At 36.4% G+C, this 22,076-nt stretch overlaps 1 long non-coding RNA gene across 2 annotated transcripts in view; it reads left to right on the top strand.

Annotated features, from left to right (window-relative positions):
* The window catches only part of LOC139076503 (uncharacterized), a 111,494-nt gene that overhangs the window by 62,583 nt on the left and 26,835 nt on the right, over window positions 1-22,076 (top strand). The gene's annotated exons all lie outside the window — the stretch shown is intronic.

The raw sequence follows: 22,076 nt of genomic DNA, 5'->3' as shown, positions 1-22,076 counted from the left end.
AGTAGGAATCATTTCCTTTCACAAATGAGAGCGTAGTGATGACAAAACTTAAGACACTCAGTGTAACAGAACTGGAGGATAGTTTAGCCCTGATTTACCTCAGATCAGTCAGAGCCAAAGTCTAGTCCTCTTGATTTACTACACATCACGCTAACAACAAAGACAGCTAAAGATAGTTCTGAGAAAGGTGGATGGGGTCATATCACAGCTCATCTTGAATGCCCTGTAAGAGTTTGGATTTTAACCTTGAGGTAATGTGGAATCACTGAAGGTAAATGAATTTATAAGTGACGTTATAAAACAAATTGCCTTTAGTAAGTGACAAAGGTCAAGAGAGAAATGTCTCTTGTTTTCTAAGCTTCCCATTCTTGCTTCATTCTGGGGTGAAACAAGGAATTTATTTCTCAGTGTTTCTCAGGATCTGAATATATAAGTTAATTATTAATTCTTGAGGCATTTACTATCCTCAGAGACAGAATGCCTTAGTTTGAATTCTGATTAATCCACTAACTTGCTGTATGACTTTGGGCAACTTATCTCAGTCCTCATCTTTAAAATGTGGCTAATAATAACTATTTTAGAGTGGTTTGTGAAGACTACATAAACTAGTACATGTAAAATGCTGACAACATTCCTTGACACACACTCATACACTATTTTTAATATTGTGTAGTATATAATGTTTTGCTATTTTCATCTATATTTTTACTGAAATTATCTTGTTACATTTCAAAAAATGATAAGACACCTAAAAAATGAAGTAGTGAAAGGAGGAGTTCTGGAATATAGGGTAAGGAATTCCAGTAATAGCCACTAACAAATAGATGCTATGACAGCTTACCTATAGTGGTAAGATTGCAATAACCTGGTACAGCTACTATAAAAATAATGAATTCAATTAATATTCTTAATAGGAGAGATGCATGAATAATTAAACAGTCATTTTTCAAATCACCATTTTTAGCATTGGTAAGTACTGGTATTAAATCGTTTGTTTAGATATTACATATCAACTTAAATTTTTTTACAACAAAATGTAAGATAATTTTGGTTACATTTTACAGGTTAGAGAGTTTGAGCTGTTGTGCATGTTAGACAAATCTAAAACTTCATGCATTACATTTCAAAATTAAGAAAAATACATCATAACAGTGCATGCCATTTCTGATTTTATAAAGGACATTTTGACAATGAGGAAAATATGTCCAGTGTATTTTGGAAGCATGGAGGAAGGTGACGAAATGCCAGTGAAGTCAGAGAAGGCTTGTTAGAGATGATCTGGGAGCTGCCAATGTAGCAGAAATGGAATGGAGAAAACATATATAAGCACAGTGGGATCAAGAGTTGAAGCCTGAGTTAAAAAAATATGGCTTTGACAGTAACCTAAAAGAAGTTTAGGGTTTTAAGGTTGTAAATACAACTGGGACAAAACATGAAGTCTATGATTGTCTCCTCCCTGGGTCATGAAGAGTTAGTACCTTAGATGTGCTTGTTCAAACGTGAGTAGTGATGTGTCATTAAAGACCTCTATATTTGCTTTATGCATGAAAATGTATAAAATCGGAAGAATGAAAGATGACACTGGACGTTGGAGATTTGAAGTGAAGGAATGGAAGATAAGAAATAAACCCAACAAAGGGAAACATTCTGGGGACAGATAAGCCAGTTACCAAACTTTTAGAAATATTCAGAGGATTTGGGAATCATGATTTGCATATCCAACATGAATTCCTGTTATTATTGCCAAATAATTCAACTCCAATTTTGTTCAAGTGCCAATATATTCAAGAGAGATAGGTTTCTCTTGTGCTCCAGGGAATTAATCACAATTAGTCCAAACTGATCAAAGTATTAGTATTTAAACTAATTACTACTAGTAATAGTAATTAGTTTAGTAGTGGATATGTAACCCTGTCCTGGCCAACAAAACTTAAGGGCAATTCTGAGAGGATAGGGGCTGTGGCTTCCGTGGAAGCTTTCCCCCTGGTAAGGGAGACATGCAAAGATAAATCATATCTTCTTCCTTTGGATGGTGTCATGAAAGGACATGATACCAGAGCTAAAAGAACAGATCTGGCTATGGGTGAAATGGAGTTCCAGGGCTCACCAATGCTGGGCTATCCCACTTTTACCAAGGTTCTATATTGGTTATAGTGAAAGAAAGTGAGAGGCAAGTTTATGGAAGAACTTGTATGTTATTTTAGTTTGAACTTTCTACTGTAATCAACAGGGATCATCAACTAATTTAAATATGCAAAGTGTTATAGTCAAGGTTGCATTTTAAACAGGACAAGAATGACTAGAAGGCATTTGAGGAAGATAAGATTTGTGGCAGGAAAAACAGCAAAGTTATTATTGTAGAGTATAAGGACCTGGTATGAGATGGAGTGGGAAAGGTGAAAGAAATTTTATAGAATGTTTTAATAGTTGCATTCAAAAGCTATTTGTGGGGCCAGCCCTGTGGCAGAGTGGTTAAGTTCATGCAGTCTGCTGCGGCAGCCCAGGGTTTCACTGGTTCGGATCCAGGGCACAGACATGGCACCACTCATCAGGCCACATTGAAGAGGCGTCCCACATGCCACAACTAGAAGGACCTGCAACTAAGATATACAACTATGTATGGGGGGGTTGGAGAGAGAAAGCAGGAAAAAAAAAGAAAAAGAAAAAGAAGATTGGCAACAGTTGTTAGCTCAGGTGCCAATCTTTGAAAAAAAAAAACAAAAGCTATTTGTGTTTCTCTTACAAATAGAGACTTATTTTCAGAGTTAAGAATAACATTTTTCAGAGCCAGCCCTGTGGTGGAGTGGTTAAGTTTGTGCACTCCACTTCAGCAGCCCAGGTTTGCAGGTTCAGATCCTGGGAGTGGATCTACACCACTTATCAACCATGCTGTGGCAGCAACTCACATATAAAGTGGAGGAAGATTGGCACAGATGTTAGCTCAGGGCTAATCTTCCTCAGTGCAAAAAAAAAAAAACAAAGGAATAACACTTTTTCATTCATATTTAAATACTTTGAATTATTTTCAGAAAGTACTGAAAATTACCATTTCTTAAGAAATCACTATGAATAATTTTTTTCTAAGATATATGCACATAAAAATATACATGTTGCCAAAATTCAAAAATCACTGTTTTAAGATGTATTTTTACCAAGAAATCACAGCATGCTGTATTGAATGCATAGAGACAGATCAAATTAAAATTTTTTAGAATGGATTCGTTATTTTGTTGTTATATGCAGATTTAAGAGAAAGCTGTTTTCTTGAAATTACCTGCATTGGGACAGAATTTTTAAATATTGACTTTCAGTTGGATAAAGCATCTGGATTGATGCTCTGATTACAATATTTAGAATTCATACCAGGGGAATATCATTAAGGTATTTAGTGACAACAATACTGAGATAACTGTGTTTATTTCAAAGTGTTCTCATTTTAATGTGTGAAAATTAAACTGCATTTCATCCCTTTTTTATACTTTCTTTAGCATGCAGTAAACACTTCTATTTAGATGCTGTGAGAAGAAAATAGTATTTTTCAATGCTAAGAGAAAAGGTTGGAACTTACCTAGATGCCTAATCCAGTAGTATTTTTAGGTTTTAATGTTTAAGGTTAATTAAATGCAGCTCATTTAAGAAAAGCTGCTTTAGATTATTTAAAACATAGCATCAGAAGTTTTGTAGAACACATTTGCTTAAGTACATATCAATGTAGGGGAATTTAAAGGAGGGGAGAGAACAAACCCAATGTTATGTTTACAATCAAAAGGATCTTGAGGGGCCGGCCCCATGGCCTGGGGGTGAAGTTCCTGCACTCCACTTCGGCAGCCCGGGGTTTTGCTGGTTCTGACCCTGGGCATGGACCTAGCACTGCTCATCTAGCCTTGCTGAGGTGGGTGTCCCACATAGCACAACCAGAAAGGCTTACAGCTAGAATACACAACTGTGTACTGGGGGACTTTGAAGAGGAGGAGGAGAAGAAGAAGAAAAAAGATTGGCAACACATGTTAGCTCAGGTGCTAATCTTGAAAAAAATAAAAGAAGGATCTTGAATAAAGATAGAGAAACAATTTTCAGACAAGATGTTGCAAATAGTTTGATAAATTAGAAGCAAACTTTATTAAGCTTTCTCATGTCAGTACGTGAAAATGTCTAACTAGTGATACACAATTAAGGTTTCTCCCCATTTGTTCCCAGTTGAGTATTTTTTCTAACCATCAAACCAAACTGGAAGAACCCTACAAAACCAATTTATTGGATGGTGTAAGCCCCTCTGTGTATGTTTGTGCATGCATTTGGTTTCCCGTTCATGTGTGTGTACATATTTGCATGTGTGAGAAAAAGACTTTCCTGTACCCAGTGCTGTGCTAGCAATGAAGAGTGGTGAGCAAGCCAGACATGGTCCCTGCCCACAGGGAGCTTATGGTCAAACAGGGAATACTGACACTAGACAATAACAACATTAAAGTTATTAATAATATAATGAGGGGGATACATGTAGCTAAACAATCTTATAAATCAGGAGCATACATTTTTTCGAGATCAGTCTTTTCTGAGGAAGTTTAAGTTTGAAAAATGAGGATCAGTGGGTCAAACCAGAAAAATAATGTGCATGAGAGTGCTGGAGATAGGAAGAAGGTTGCACGTAGAGGACATGGTGTTGTCATGAGAGACAGTGTGGTATCTTTGAAGACAAACTATCTGAATGTGGCTATCATTTAGATAGAAGGTGATTCTGGAGAGACGATATGGAGAAGAGGGCATAAGCCACATGTAGAATGCTAAATCCACTGTGAGCCATGTTAACAAAGTTCAGCGCTGTTTCAAGATCATTAGAAAGCCTTTGAATGACATTACATAGGAATGGACATAGTCACATTTATATTCTAAGTGATGTTTGAAATGTAGAGAGTGGACTGGAAAGGAGTAAGATTGGATAACGGGGCATTTAGTTAAGAGCTCTGTATAAATTCAGGAAGATGGCAACTTGGACTAAGTTTTTGATAGTGGGCACAGATTAAAAAGGATAATTCGAGAACTATTTAGTAGAATCAAAGGACTTTTTGAGTAACATAATGATTGGCCTCTCAGAAACAGAATCCTAGTGCTGTGTTTCTATCTGAGATTTACCATTTTCTAGCTACGAGGGAATAAGCAAATTGCTTTGTTTCTTTATCTGAATAATGAGGATAAAAATCAGTCTTGCTTGATATCAGACAGTGGCCAGGTAAGTAACAACCCATCAGATTGGCTTCTCTTCCTGTCATGTTTCATTTACTCTTTTACATGCTTGCTTTCTGCAATTGTACTAAATTAGAAGTGCATAAGACTTTTCCTCAGGTTTATGCTTTCTGGGAAATCCAGGCATGGTGGTTTTCTCCCCACTATGTGGCCTTAGTACGGGGTAATATCATTTGATGACTCATTAATCCAATAGCAATTGGGATGCCACCGTTGGTGTTAAGTGGGTGGTGATAACTACAGGGACATCGTAATCCTTAAGACTCTTACCAGTGAGGGTTCCAGTTGAAAATGGTGACATAGAAGGATCCTGAATTCACTGCCTCCAATGGACACACCAAATCTACAGCTATATGTGAAACAATTTCGTCTGAAAGAAATCCCAAAACTAGCTGAGCAACTCCTATACATCTGCCAAATGGGGGGAAAAGCCCCACATAGAAGCAGATAGAACAAGCTAAGTCAAAATCTTGCAATAAGCCCCACCCACAGTGTGGGGACCCGTAATTAGGAGGGAACTCACAACCCCAAGCTTCTCCCTGAGGAGCAAACAGTTTGAACACCCACATCTGGCACCGCAAATTTTAAGACCTGCACCTGAAAAAGAAGCCCCCAAAACATCTAGCTTTGAAAGCCAACAGAGTTTACATCCACAAGGCCCACAAGGCTATAGTGAACTGAGAAACAGGTCTTAAAAGGCTAGCATGGGCTCACCCAGGTTCGCTTACCCAAGGGCCCAACACAGAGGCAACCAACAAGTGCCCAGTCTTTTTGTGAAAGACACTTATTCGCTTATCTTAAAGCTTCAACCTGAGGGGCAGGCATCTAACTTAATACAGGTCTATGGGACTACCATAATCCTCTCCAGAGAACTCAGAGGGCGGGGTCTATCATGGTCTCCCTCTCCCTTGCTCCAGGTTGCCAGTATTTCCTGAAAACGAATGAGTGCACATATCTGGTGACCCAGTTTTTGCAGCTGCTGCCCAATAGACATCCTTTGATTGCCTAGCTCTAGTGGCCAGTGGGGCTTTTATCCACAGATCCCATAAGACTGTAACAAACAGAGAAGAAGTTCTTAAGTGACTTCCCACCCCCAGGGCACAGAACAGAGACAGTACACCAAAACACAGCCCAGTCTTTCTGTGAAAGAGGACTATTAGCTTACTATAGTTGTGGCCTGAGAAGAAGGCTTCTTATTAAACACACATCTAGGGACTCAGTAGAATCCTCTCCAGAGATTGGAGAGGCTGATGGGCCCCATCTTTGTGCTCTTCCTATGTTCCACCACAGTTTGGCATCTCTGAGAAAGGATCATGTGTAGACATCAGGCACCCTGGCTTTTGTGCCTCCAGCCTAGAGGACATATCCCTTGATAGCCTGGCTCTGGTGGCTATGACAAGCAGGGTTTCTTAACTGGCTATCACACCAGGACTAGAGCAGAAGAAGCAGACAGAAATGCTGTTTCCCAATCTTTCCCTAAAAGAGGTAGGTTTGTATACTTTAAAAGTTGCTGCCTGAGGGTCTGGCTTTCAATCAGTCTGAATCTAGGTACTGACTGAGATCCTCCCCTTTGAGACACTGACAGGTCTTGGCACACCCTCAACTACTGGGATCTGTTAAGAATAAAATAGACTGTTTGGAAAATCTTAAAGATTTGAGAGACAACCAAGAGCTAGGGCAGGGTTGGAAAACAAGATTCATCTCCTACACAATGGCACTCCAAGACTGGGAGAGGTGGCTGTATTATCAAATGCATAGAAACCAACACAGAGAGTCAAGCAAAAATGAAGAAACAGGTATGTGTTTCAAACGAAAGAATATAAAACATCAGGAAAAAAACTTAATGAAACATAAGTGACTTACCTGAAAAGAGTTCAAAATAAGAGCCTTAGAGAGGCTCACTAAGCTCAGAATAATGGATAAACAAAGTGAGAATTTCAACAAAGAGACAGAAAATATAAGTACCAAATAAAGGTCCCAGAGCTGCAGAAGCTAGTAACTGAAAAATATGATAAAGGGATTGAAGAGCAGACTAAATAAAAAAAGAATTAATGATTTTGAAGACAGCACAGTGGAACTTATCTAATCAGGGCAGCAAAAAGAAAAAAGAAAGAAAATGAGTGAAAATAGCTTACGAGATTTATGGGACAACATTGAGCAGACCAATATTTGCATTATAGGGGTCCCAGAAGAAGAGAGAAAGGGACAGGAAACTTACTGTGAAGAAATAATGTCTGAAAACTTCGCTAACCTGGGCAAGAAAATAGAGATCCAGAACCAATAAGTCCAGAAAGTTTCAAATAAGATGAATTCAAAGAGACCCACACCAAGACATGTTATAATTAAAGTGTCAAAAGTTAAAGACAAGCAGGAAATCTTAAAATCAGCAAGAGAGAAACAACTTATTATGTACAAGGAAATTTCCATAAGTCTATTAGCAGATTTTTCAGCAGAAACTTTGTAGGCCAGAAGAGAGTGGCACAAAATATTCAAATTGCTGAAAGAAAAAAAAACTGCCAAACAAGAATACTTTACCCAGCAAGTATGTCCTTCAGAATTGAAGGAAAGAGTTTCTAGACAAGCAAAAGCTAAAGGAGTTAGTCACCACTAGACTAGGCTGACAAGAAATATCAGAGAGACTTCTTTAAGCTAAAAAGAAAGGGTGTTAATTAGTAATAGAAAAACATATGAAAGTATACACCTCATTGGTAAAGGTAAATATATGAAATTCAGAATAATCTAATGTTGTAAAGGTGAGGGGTTAATCACTTGTAAAGATATTATGAAGTTTAAAGGCAAAAGAAGTAAAAGTAACTATAGCTACAATAATTTTTTAACAGATATACAAGATAAAAGGATGTAAATTGTGACATCCAAAACATAAAATGTTGGGAAGAGGGCAGTAAAAATGTAGAACTTTAGAAGGCATTCATACTTAAATTATCAACTTAATATAGACTGTTGCAAACATAGGTTGTTTTACATAAGCCACATGATAACCACAGAGCAAAACCTATAGCAGATACAAAAAGATAAAGGAATCTAAGCATAGCATTACATAAAATCACAAAATCACAAAGGAAGATGAAAGAAAAAAAAATTACAGGATAGCCAGAAAACAATTAACAAAATGCTAACCATATACTTATCAATATTTACATTCAATGTAAGTGGACAAATTCTCCAAAAGACAAAGTGGCTGAATGGATTAAAAAAGCAAAGCAGGACTCATCTTTATGCTGCCTACAAGAGACTCACTTCAAATATAAGGACACAGAAACTGAAAGTGAAGGATTGGCAAAAGACAGTCTATGCAAACGGAAACTAAAAGAAAGCTGGAGTCTATACTTAACACACAAAATAGACCTTAAGACAAAGACTACAATAAGAGATAAAGAAGGTCATTATATGAGTGTAAAAGAGTCAATCCAATAAGACAATATATTTGTAAACATTTATGCACGCAATATAGGAGCACCTAATTATATAAAGCAAATATTAACAGACCTAAATGGAAAAATAGCAATACAATAATAGTAAGGGATTTTAATACCCCATTTTCATTAATGGAGAGCATCCAGACAGAAAATCAATAAGGAATCATTGGCCTAAAATGACACATTAGACCAGATGAACTTAATAGACATGTACAGAACATTCCATCTAAAAGCAACAGAATATGCACTTTTCTAAAGCAGACATGAAATATTCTCCATGATAGATCATATATTAGGCCACAAAACAAGTCTCAATAAATTTAAGAAGGCTTAAATCATATCAAACATCTCTTTCAACCATAATAGTATGCAAGTAAAAATCAATTACAAGAAAACTGGAAAACTCAAATATATATAGACTAGACAACATCCTACTGAATCACCAATTGGCCAAAGAAGACATAACAAAATTACCCTGAGACAAATGAAAATGGAAATGCAACATACCAAAACTTATGGGATGCAGCAAAAGCAGTTCAAAACGAGAAGGTCATAGCAATAAAGCCTATATCAAGAAACAAGAAATATCTCAAAAAAATAACCTAATTTCACACCTTAAGGAACTAGAAAAAAGAACAAATGATGCCCAAAGGTAGTAGAAGGAAGAAAATAAACATGAGAGTGGAAATAGAGACTGAAAAGACAAAAGAGGAGATTGACAAAACTAAGCTGTTTCTTTGAAATGATAAACAAAATAGACCAACCCATATAGCTCAACTAACCGTGAAGGACTCAGTATCAGAAATGAAAGAGTAGACTTTCCCACTGATACCACAGAAATATAAATGATCATAAGAAACTACGAATAATTATATGCCAACCAATTTGACAACCAAGAAATGGATAGATTCCTAGACACATACAACCTACTAACCCTGAATCATGAAGAAATAGAAAATCTGATTAGCTTATTACTAGTAAAAAAATTGAATCAGTAAATAAAACCTTCCAACTAACAGAAGTCCAGGACCTGATGACTCCATTGGTGTAGTCTACCAAATAGTCAATCTTTCTCAAACTCTTCCCAAAAGAAATCAAAGAAGAAACACTTCCAAACTCATTATGAGTCCAGCATTACCCTGATACAAAAACCAGACAAAGACACCTCAAGAAAAAAATTATACACCAATATCCCTGAAGAACATACATGCAAAAATCCTCAACAAAATATTAGCAAACCCAATTCAAAATACATTAAAAGGATCATACACCATGATCAAGTGAGATTTATTCCAGGGTTGCAAGGATGGTCCAACATCTGCAAATAAATATACCATGTTAAAAAAAAAAAGAATAAAAATAAGATTATCTCAATAGATGCAGAAAAAGCATTTGACAAAATTCAACAGCCGTTTATGTTAAAAACTCTCAATAAAGTTGGTATTGGGGGAACATACCTCAACATAATAAAGGCCATATATGACAAGCCCACAGCCAACATACTCATAGTGAAAACCTCTATGATCAGGAGCAAGACAAGGATGCCCACTCTCACTACTTTTGTTCAGCATATTACTAGAAGCTCTAGCCAGAGCAATTAAAAAAAAAAAAAGAAGAAGAAGAAAGAAAGGCATCCAAATCAGAAATAAAGTAAAATTGTCATTATTTGAAGATGACATATAAAAACCCCTAAAACTCCATAAAAAAATGTTAGAACTACTCAAATTCAGTAAACTTGATGGATACAAAAAATCAATTTCAAAAAATTTTTGTGTTTTTATACAATAAGGAACTACCAGAAAGAGAAATAAATATGATTCATAATTGCATCCAAAGGAATAAAATACCTAGAAATAAATTTCTTAAGGAGGCAAAAAACCTATACACCAAAAACTATAAGATAGTGATAGAAGAAATTGAACGGTTGTGCAAATAAATGAAAAGATATTCCCTGCTCATGGATTGGAAGAATATTGTTAAAACGTCCATACTACCAAAAGCAATCTAAGATTCAATGCAATCCCTATCAAAATTCCAATGGCATTTTTCATAGAAATAGAAAAAAACCTAAGATTTGTATGAAGCCACAAAAGACCCCCAATAGCCAAAGTAATCCTGAATAAGAAGAAAGCTGGAGGAATCATGCTTCCTGATTTCAAACTACATTTCAAAGATATAGTAGTCAAAAAGTAAGGTATCGGCCCCAAAATAGACACATAGATCAATGGAACAGAGTAGAGTGCCCAGAAATAAATCCACACAAATATGGTCAACTACTTTAGGGCAAAGGAGCCAAGATTACACAATGGGAAAAAGACAGTCTCTTCAATAAATGGTGCTGGGAAAACTGGACAGCCGTATACAAAAGAATGAAACTAGACCAGGATCTCATACCATACACAAAAATTAACTCAAAGTAGAACAAATATTTGAATATAAGATCTGAAACCATAAAATTCCTAGAAGAAAACATGGGTGATAAACTCTTTGATACCAGTCTTGGTGATGACTTTTTGGATTTGACACCAAAAGCAAAGGCAATAAAAGCATAAATCAGCAAGTTGGACTACAGTAAACTAAAAAGCTTGTGCACAACAGAGGAAATCACCAAAATGAAAAGACAACCTACTGAACAGGAGAAAATATTTGCAAATCACACATCTCATAGGGGTTAATATCAAAATATATGAAGAACTCATAAAACACAATAGCAAAAAAAAACAAACGATCTGATTAAAAAGTGGGCAGAGGTTGTGAATAGACATTTTCCCAAGGAAGGCATACAGACGGCCAACAGATACACAAAAAGTTGCTCAACATCTCTAATCAGAGAAACGCAAGTCAAAACCACAATGAGATATCACCTCACACCTGCCAGAATGGCTATTATCAGAAAACAAGAAATGTGGAGTCAAGGTTATGAAGAAAAGGTTGTGCACTGTTGGTGGGAATGTAAATGGGCACAGCCACTATGGAAAACAGTATGGAATTTCCTCAAAAATATGAGAACTACTATCTAATTCGGTAATCCACTTCTGGGTACTTTTCCGAATGAAACAAAAACTTAACTCAAAAAGAGATCTGTACCCCTACCTTTACTGCAGCATTATTTACAATAGCCCAGACATGGAAGAAACATAGCGTCCATCAATGGATGAACGGATAAAGAAAACGTGGTGTATATGTACATAATGGAACATTGTTCAGCCATAAAAAAGAAAGAAATCCTACCATTTGTGACAATACGGGTGGACCTTGAGGACATTATGCTAAGTGAAATAAGACAAAGACAAATACTTCATGATCGCACTTAAAAGTAGAATCAAAGAAAAAAAAAACCCAACTCATAAATACAGACAATAGATTGGTGGTTGCCAAAGGCAGGAAGTGTGGTGTGGCTAAAATGGGTAAAGGTGGTCAAAAAGGTGCAAATCTCCAGTCATAAGATAAATAAGTTGTGGAGATGTAATGTACAGCATGGTGACTATAGTTAATAATACTGTATTGAATATTTGAAAGTTGCTGAGAGTAGACCTTAAAATTCTCATCACAAGAAAAAATATACATAATTATGAGTGGTAATGGATGTTAACGACTTATTCTGGTGATCATGTCATAATATATATGCAAATATTGACTCATGTTGTATACCTGAAACTAATGTTATGACAATTACCTCTCAATAAAAAATAATAATTGCAATACTTTCCTGTGTGTTAAAATATGCCACAGTCAGGGAAAACAAAAACAAAAAACAACACAGCTATGTTTAGGTAGTGGCAGAAAATTGTCTCAAAAGGACCAGATAGAGTCCATTTGGTTGGTCACATTCCATCCTAGACTCCTTGAGTATACTACATAAACACAAGTATAAAACTAATTGAAACCTAGCATGGAAGGCATCTTACCAAGAGCATGGGCTCTTTGTTATAATTGTTGAGATGGCTTTTAAAAATTTCTTTAGAAAATTTGATTCTGAGCATTATTTTTAGTCAAAGTTAATATAAAAGACAAAAGTGCAAACTAGGTAAAGACCCTCAACTTTGATAATTCAGTATTATTATCGATAATAGCTATATATATGGAGGAGGCAGTCACTCAAGAACTATTCCCTTTGATGCTCTTACCTGGGATTCATACTATCTGAATGTCTTAACTCCTCAAGATATTGCTTTGAACTACAGTATCAGTGCTAGCACATATTGTACAATGTGAAGAATTAGAAAGAACCCCGGGTCCCTCTGTACTTGGATGTTGGACTTGACCAAAGGATTGATAAAAATACACCAGTTATCAATTAATTCTTGCTGCTAAATCACTAGGAAGCTTATGGCTTAAAACCTCAATTTATTTTTTCCCCCGACTCTGTAGGTTGGCTGGGAAATTCCTCAGCTGGTTTACCCGGCCTTCCTCACGAGAATGCATTTAACTGGCAGATCAGCTGGGGTGGAAAGTTCAAGATGCTCTCTCTCACCTGTCTAATCATTAGTGCTGGATGTGGCCTAAGGTGCCTTGCTTCACCTTCATGTGGTCTCTCATTCTCCCACAGCCTAGACTGGTTTCTTTATATGGCCATCTTAGGGTAGTGATTCAAAAAGCTGCAAAGCCTCTTAAGGCCTAATTCTAGAACTGACAAGGTGTCACTTCTGCCACATTCTGAACTGGTCAAAGAAAGACACAAGGCCAGCCAAAATTCAAAGTTAAGGAAAATGGACTTTACTTTTTAATGAGAGGAACTGCAAAATTATCTCGCCCCATTTTGAAATTTGTAACAATGCTCCTCTAGGCTGACACAGCATCATGGGCTATTGTTTATTTTTAAGAAAAGATGCTCCTGCCCCCAAATGCCCCCAGCTGTGTAGCAAGATAACAGAATGAAAAGTAAAGTAGAGCTGAGCTTGAGTCCTGACTATCCTCTTGGCTGAACATCTTTGGTCACTGTCTAACCTGCACAGGGGTATTTGCTGGCTCAGCATATCCCTTTAGATTAATTGCTAACAGTCTTGATGGGTAGTGTTAAGGGAAGACATTTTCATGAGGAGGATACCTAGAGAGCAAGATAAACCTCTACTACAAAGCATCTGGGTACAAGGCGGATGTTAAGTTCACTTTATTTTGTGCTAATCAAATAATATTGTATGTATCTACAGGTGCCAAATTTTCTTTGCATATTCAAAGTAGAACAATGAAAAGGGCATTCAAATTATGATATGATCAACAATTGAAAGAACAGAAGGTATTAAATCTTATGAAAAACTCAACTACACAAAAATCTATCATTAGGAAAAGTCATTAGAGTAATCTGTGTAGCACACAGATCACTAGGAAATTCAAGGAGGATATACGTACAATACTCACAGCACTCAACACGTAACAGGTACTAAGTTAGTACTTGAGGAGTGAATGAATGAAGGAATGAAGGATTCCTTAGGAAGACTGATTTTGATTCAGTATTTCATTACTGGGGTAAACTTTATAAAGATCAATTATTTGGACAATGATTTGAGGAAGGCAACAGTTTCCCTGAACTGCCACATGAATGAGTCAACGAATAAAGTCATTTGTTATAAATGAGGGAGAAAAAAGACAAGTTATAGCATATAATTTTACATGCAGTAAGTTTCTCTAGAAAAATGAATAAGAATCTGTTACAGTTACTCAATTTACAGAGGAAACTGGATGTCTGGGCAACAGAGAAGAAACGGAGATACAGTTTATGTATTCCCTTTAGAAACTTAAGTTTTGTACCATAAGCATGTATTATGTAAACACATTCTGTAATAAAGTGGTGCCGAGATTCTATGGTGGAGAGAAAAGAAGAGTTGCACTGTATTTTGCAAAATATTTTAGCTCTTACATTTCCAGATTTTTACCTGTCCAACTCAAAATGTTCCCTTTACTTAGGAAAGAAAAAGACAGAATTGGTCAATATGTAAGAGGACGTGAACTCAAAATGCCCCTGCTTCAGCTAATGATGGCAGGTTTCTGCTGAGTCATTGCATTCTCTAATTCCGTCTTTGAAATCTGGGCCCAGCTAGGAATGCAGCATGTAGCCATGGGATTATATATTTCTACACATCAAACTAATTGGCATGTATGCTGCTTTACCTAGGACCCTGGCTTCATTAGAACCACTCTCTAACCACCTTATTGGGTTGGCTACTGTTTACCAAGTGGAGTTCTGTCTTTTAATGCAGAGAGGTAAGGTAAAGAAAATAATTCTTGACTTTCAGGTGGTAAAAAATGGCAATAAGAATAGGTTTTCCCAATTTAAAAATATTTCCCCATGAAAAGCTCAGATACTGAAAGAAGAAAAATCAAACTCTAAAAGGCTACCTAGGAGAAAGATAGGAAATCTGTGTCTTCTAGTGAGTCCAGTTGCAGAGGATTGAACTTCAACTCTCTTTTTTGGATACCCTCTTGATCAGGATTTACTCCCTGTTTTTAATCAACTAGCTGAATATCTTAGTGATTAAATAGCTGTTATAAATAAACTACTGCCAACAATAGGGATAAAATGTCAAGCTAACAAATTACATAATGTACTGTGAATGTTGATAACCACATATCACCCTTTCTAAATATCCAAAGTGTTTTTGCAAAGACTGAACCTGCTTGCACATGCACACCACAAATTCAGAGTATCTTAGTTGTCATATTTATCACAGCCAATATAGAAAGCTTTGTGAAGATCAGAGAATTCAGAAGGACCACTTTTTCCGTATTTGCACATCAGACTTCAGACCCACTAACTTTTTATGAAATGAGGGGTGCTATAATATAGAATATTAAAAACTAATCACAGAGATAGTATTTTGGAATATTTTAGCTACTCCTTTTCCCATCTGTCGCTATGTATATAGGCCGTAGCAGTGGGTGGTTGTGATGGGAGTGGTAGTAGCAATTCTGGTAGTGTATTATTTTGGCAAGACTCACTTATCATTCTACTCAATAGTATTAAGCATCTTATTTTGGCCACTTCCAGTGCTAAGCATGTGGGGAAATAGCTAGCAGTGGATGAGTTTGCTAAATTATTTGCAATTGTGGAGCTTACAATGCAGTCATTTACTGTAACAGGAAATCCTTAGAAGAGTTCTATGTTGACCAAATATTAAAACTCTATGCCCAGAGGAATAACATAAAGAAATCAGAAGGGCAAGCATCAGCCTTCAGTCTCACATTATGCAGTGACAATTCCTAGGGCTTGCTGTTGGGTGGGGCCATTCCCTAGGGCAGGCTCCCTGCCCCAGCTGAGCTGGATTAAATCAGTGCTCTCATGGGTGGAAGAACTCCAATGGTGTCTGCAGGCATCTGTGTCAGCACACCTGTACTAGATCACAGTAACGGCTACTGTCAGTATCTCTAACCCTGGAGAGGTCTCACCTCTCACTAAGATGCACCCAGAGCCTATCAGGTGAGTCTCTTTTCAAGAAAAGACTGTTTACCTTTCTTTCTGGTAATTTTAGCTTGCTTTCCAAAATGGGTGAATTTGCGTGTGGGCACTTTAAGAGTCAGCTTTTTTCTGCTTATGTCTGATAGTTTTTTTAGGGGCATTCCCCACTGTAGTTAATAGCCAGCAAAGCCAGGTGTTATGAGACTCATCTCAGTTGTGCTGAGTCCAAAGTATGCTTATAGTGGTGATGCTCCCCAACTCCTCTAGGAAAGGCTGTGTAAATCAGGCTTGCTCCTGGCTGGCCCTGAAGCTCTGTGGCTCGTGAAGGCAGCTTTTTATTCTCTTCAGAAAGGAATTTCTGCCTCTTGCACCTCAGTCAGGACTGTCCCTTGTGACAGGAGTTCTATCAAGTTTTCAATTCTTTCTCAGGGGCAATTGTTCCAAGAATATTTGTAAATTGGCTGTCTCCATGGGAGGAGGTGAATTCAGAGTATGCCTACACTGCCATCTTGACCTGATCCCCCCCAAGTTTGTGGTTTTAATTTCCATTTCTCTAGTTACTTGTAAAGTTGAGCATTGTTTCATTTTTTTTCTTAGCCATTTAGCTTTCTACTACTGTGAATTAACTTTTCATACCTGTTATTTTTCTATGGTTTTCCTACCTTCTTCCTAGTGGTTACAGGGTACCCTTATATGTTTTAAGTATTAAATGATTACTCTCAGATGTCAAAAATATTTTCTCATTCTCATTTTAGAGCATATCAGGTTGAAGATGAAACTAATGTAGTCAGATCCACTTTTTGTTTTTATATATGCTTTTTATGAATTGTTTTAAAAGTTATCTATCATCTCTCCATCTGTACAGCTATTATCCTTTTACTATTTGATTTGATTTAGTTGATTTGCCTTTTCTATTTGACTTAGAGTTTCAATTTTTGTTTTTAGGTCATGAATTCACTTTGCAGAGTTTTGGGTTTTTTTCGTTTGACTGTGTTAGAAATCAGACCTTTCCCTCATGGATGGAGTCAATTTTCTCACCACTATTGACTAATCCATCCTTGCCCCACACTGATTAGTGATGCCACCCCTATCATATGTCAATTCCCATGCATACATTTCTGTTCTAGGCTCTCTCTTCAGTTTAATTTTCGGTTAGTTCCTTCCTGTGTTTATATAACATTGTTTTTATTGCATAGCTATGCATCATATAATATCTGACAGGACAAGTCCCTTCCACTTGTTCTTTCCTGCCTGTTTTTGTGTATTGTTACTCTTTGATAAGATTTTAGGTTGTTTGACAAGGTTTCTAATAAAATAATTGCCAAATTTAGAATAGCATTTGATAGAATTTATAGATTAAAACAAAATTAACATCTTAAAATTAATACCATGCATTAGTGACATTTCTTTGTTTAAAATCTATTATAAGTGTTTTATGTGTTTCTCAATATAAGCTTTGTGTCTTCTTTAGTTAGTTCATAGATTCTTATCTAAATTTCTACTGTGAGTGGTATCTTATTTTAAATTTTCTAATATTAACAGTATATAAAACTGTCAATTATATAATCTTTCATCAAGCAAACTTCCTGACTTGGCTTGTTAGTTTGAAATTGTTCTGTTAAATTTATTGGATTTTCTATGTGGAGGTGACTGTATCACTTAAAAATGACACTTTGGTTTTTCTGTCTTTGTTATTTGTATCTATCCCTAGGATAATTCTAGGATCTCTTAATTATATGATTTTTAGTATACTTTGTTAATTAATATTCTATTTAGAATTTTCAAATCTGTATATAGTTAATAAGACTATAACCTTATTTTATTATAGCATCCTTATCCAGTATTAGAATTACAATCATAGTAACCAAATAAACTTAATATAACAGTGGCTAAGTTTGGGTTTGCCAAAAAGCAGAGCCTGAAATAACGTGGGTTTAGGTAGTATATTTGGAAAGTGATCCAAGATCAGGGAGAGAGAGGCAAGGAAGAAGAAAAAGCCAAAGAAGGGTTGTTTCAAAACTACTGCTGTGGGAAATGGGGACCAATTCTGTTTCAGGTCCCCGAGAGGTGTACAGAATGTCTTCCGGAAATATCGGTAGGACTGTCAGGTGGAGTGTCTATCTGCCAGATCCCTTCTCTGATGTATTGAAGCTCGACTCTAAGAACATTAAGTCCTTAACTCTTCCAGGCTGCATTTGAGTGTGGATCCAGCAGACACTGATTGCCTTGGTGAAAGTCCGAGGTCAGAAAGCAAAAATATGGTCAGCATGGGAGGTGAGGGGTGGCAGGTGGGTCTGAGCTTGAATGAAACGATCCAATATCAACTATCAGGGGTGGACGGAGGCGGTGAGACATGGGGTATGACAGGTGTTTGCTACAGCCCACTCCTTTTCTACTCAGATCCATTTGTGTTCACTCTGGTCTGTTTTGTCACTGAGTCTTTAAGCTTGAAGTCAGCCTTAATGTCTATTAAAGCCAAAATGCAAGCCAATTTGTAACAAGCTACAATCGATGCTCCTGCAACTGACTTAAGGCTATTAATTTATATTGATTATCTTTCTCTTCTACTACCTATTTTAGACTTCTCTTACCCATCACTAGCATTTCTACTGGTCTAGGTAACTTTCTAGGTTGGGGTTGTCTTGACCTTCAACCCTGAGATGTTCGAACACTTGCTCTTATCAGTTCATGGTTATTGCAACTGTCCATTCATCATTATCACCAGGTACGAAAGTACCATGAGATGCCCTAGAGATTTCCTTATGAAACAAATATAAAATAAAAATATTTACAAAGCAAAATGAAACTCTGTATTACCAGATAATCAGTGTTCCAACTATGTATACCTCGTGTTCTATTTTCCACCATGATTTCATTTAACACACCATAAGAATTTTCCTGTTATGAAATTTGTTTAGAAAACAATGTTTAGTGGCTGATTATATCACTTGTATGAATCATAACTTAGTAGCTTGAATATTTAGATATCAGTTTTTATATTTTTATTACTATAAACAATGAACTTTTTTTTTTGGAGGAAGATTAGCCGTGAGCTAACTGCTGCCAATCCTCCTCTTTTTGCTGCGGAAGACTGGCCCTGAGCTAACATCCACACGCATCTTCCTCCACTTTATATGTGGAACACCTACCACAGCATGGCATACCAAGTGGTGCATGTCCACACCCGGGATCCAAACCAGCGAACCCTGGGCCGCCAAAGCAGAACATGCAAACTTAACCGCTGTGCCACCAGGCCAGCCCCAACAATGAGCATTTTGATAAAGGTTTATTTGTATATATCTCCTTAAAATAAGTATAAATATTGTGTAATTACTAGGTCAAAGAATGGACATTTATAATTTCTAATATATATTTTCTGTTTGTTACAAATACATATCTTTCCAGGTCGTAAGAAAAATGTAAAGTTGATAAATCAGAACACCGAAAAGTGGGATACATTGTGAAAATTTTAATGAACTAATTTCCTCATGGAAACTTGATGAATATGAAAAAACCGGCTCTTTTTCTTTTGGCAGAAAGGGGTGGGCACAGAACTCGGTTCTGAAAGTTAGTAAGATCTTACTCTAGTCAGGCCTTGACTTGGCATGTACAGGATTCTGTGCTGATCAACATCACTGTTTTGACTTGGCGTAAAGGTTAGTTTTATTCCTGTCCCACTTTCCATGGATTTTTATGAATAACTTTAGTTAGAAAGACAAAAATAATTTTACAATAATTTGCCTTATTTCCAAGTCTAGAAGTTATTTCCTCTCTCAACTTCAGATCCATTTAACCGATGAAAAGATGTTACAAGTAAAACAAAATACTGATAAAGTGGCCGTTTTCTAGAATAGTCAGTGCTCCAGTTTGCATCAATTCACTCCCTAAAGTCATGTCTGTTACATATTCAAATAAGACATGAAAAAAAAAGACTCAAATGCTTCCAAATACTTCTAATTATTGATTTTTTTTTCCATTTTTATTGGAGCACTTTGGAACTTCAGAGGCAAAAAAATCCAGAATTAAACAGTTCTAACATCAATCTAAATTTTGATACTACTTTGAAGATGCTCCCTTTACACATATTTGTCAACCTACAGTAATTTAATATCAATCCCTTTTAGTTTTTTCAAAAGATCTCTAAGTGCTCCTTTCTGTCTCATTCAGTAGATCAATACATATTGTCACTTGTAAAACGTAAAGCTTTTTGAAAAGTGTTCCCAATATTTCCTAAGAATTGTTACAGCCAACAACCAGTGTTGAGTGACAGGCCTATTTTCATAAAGCTGGATAGACGTTGAAACAAGACTAAAAGTGTAATCTTCTGAGATCATATTTTCTAGGAAATCATTAAATTTCTGTTAGAATACTGCTATCCAACTATTACAAAAATGTTGAAAAAAACAGTTGATGGACAAGACACTCTAAGGGGCATAAAGAATGACTAGATTTTCTAAAATTTAAACACACTTCCTTTTTTTCAGAAAAGCTAAATTTGCTATTTCAGTTTAAAATGCAGTGGCAATTCACCCCAATTGAAAGTTAATTATTTTATAATCTTGTCTTTATGGAAGATCTGTGTAAAAAAGTCATGTCAATAATGTTTTACATATTTTCAAATCTACTTTTGAGGAGAATTATTATTATATATAATATCCATGTTTTAAGGATCAATATGACAAACTCCATGAAGAATTTAATGAAACAGCATTAACCTTCAAAATACTTTGAATGTCCTAATTAACAGATTTTCTAAAAGACCATTAGATTCTTCCTTTTTCTTAACTTCTAGGAAGTAATAAGAACTTTCTTTCTCTCCCCACTATGTATCCAAGTAGAGTGTTTCTCAACCATAGGGATTAAACTAAGCTTCTCAAGTCAAATCCAGCCTCCTCTTCCTGTTTTTATAAACAAAGTTTTATTGAAACACAGGCATGTCCTTTTATATACCGCCAACGGCTACTTAAATGATATGGCTGCAGAGTGGAGTAGTTGAGACAGAACGTCTGGCTGGAAAAGCAGAATGTGTTTATTATTTAACGTTTTACAGAAAAAGTTAAACCACTGCTTTTCTTTTTTTTTTTTAATTTGCCTGACATTTGCCAATCTTATTTTGTATTGTCACATGCTTACAAAGGTATTTTTAAACTAAAGGCTGCATAATAGATGGAGCTTTTAATGTTTTCAATTTTTGGTGAGGAAGATTGGCCCTGAGCTAACATCTGTGCCAATCGTCCTCTATTTTATATGTGGAATGCTGCCACAGCAGAGGTTGATGAGTGGTGTAAGTCCATGCCAGGGATATGAACCTTGAACACCAGGCCGTTGTAGTGGAGCACATGAACTTAACCACTATGCCACTGGGCTAGCCTCACGTGGAGCTGAATTTTAAGAAAAGATTAAATTAAAAGAACATTGATTATGCTGGATTATCTGCAGTCAACTTGGCATCAGCACCTCATCCTTTTAAGATTTTCTTTGGGTCACAGAAAACAGGAACCCTGGTATGCATATTATCCTTTCCTTTATGGTTCCAGGTTGTAATTTCCGAGTGAAAGATACACACACAGGATTTGAAAGTAGGAGGAAGACATCATTAATCTAGAGACAGGTGGGGCTAGATGTGCGGACAGACATGAGATTCACAGCAGATTGAGTGAGTTTGCGGGAACCACCTGCTTCATTGCTTCAGACTGAGAAAGCCAGTGAGAGCTCCCCAGAGACTGAGAGTCACGACACCTTCCTGACTGGAGACCATCTTCAGGGATGCTTCAGACTAAGGAATTGTCACGACCTTTGCTTTCCTAATGGCTGCTTAAGCCCCAGATCCATATATTAAAATACCTAGAACATATCAAGTGGCTTCTGTTTTCCTGAACTGACTTTTTTTTTGGTAATAGACATGTATCTAGGAAAAAAACTTAAAAATGGAAACTGCAATTTGTTCAATGATCTGATTAGATTTGAAGCTTATCACGACCTCACAGCTAGTACAAAATAGGACA

The sequence above is a fragment of the Equus przewalskii genome, chromosome 16 (genome assembly GCF_037783145.1).
Source record: "Equus przewalskii isolate Varuska chromosome 16, EquPr2, whole genome shotgun sequence".
Classification (NCBI taxonomy): domain Eukaryota; kingdom Metazoa; phylum Chordata; class Mammalia; order Perissodactyla; family Equidae; genus Equus; species Equus przewalskii.
Note: the sequence above shows the minus strand (reverse complement) of the source record. Positions and strands in the feature narration are given on the sequence as shown.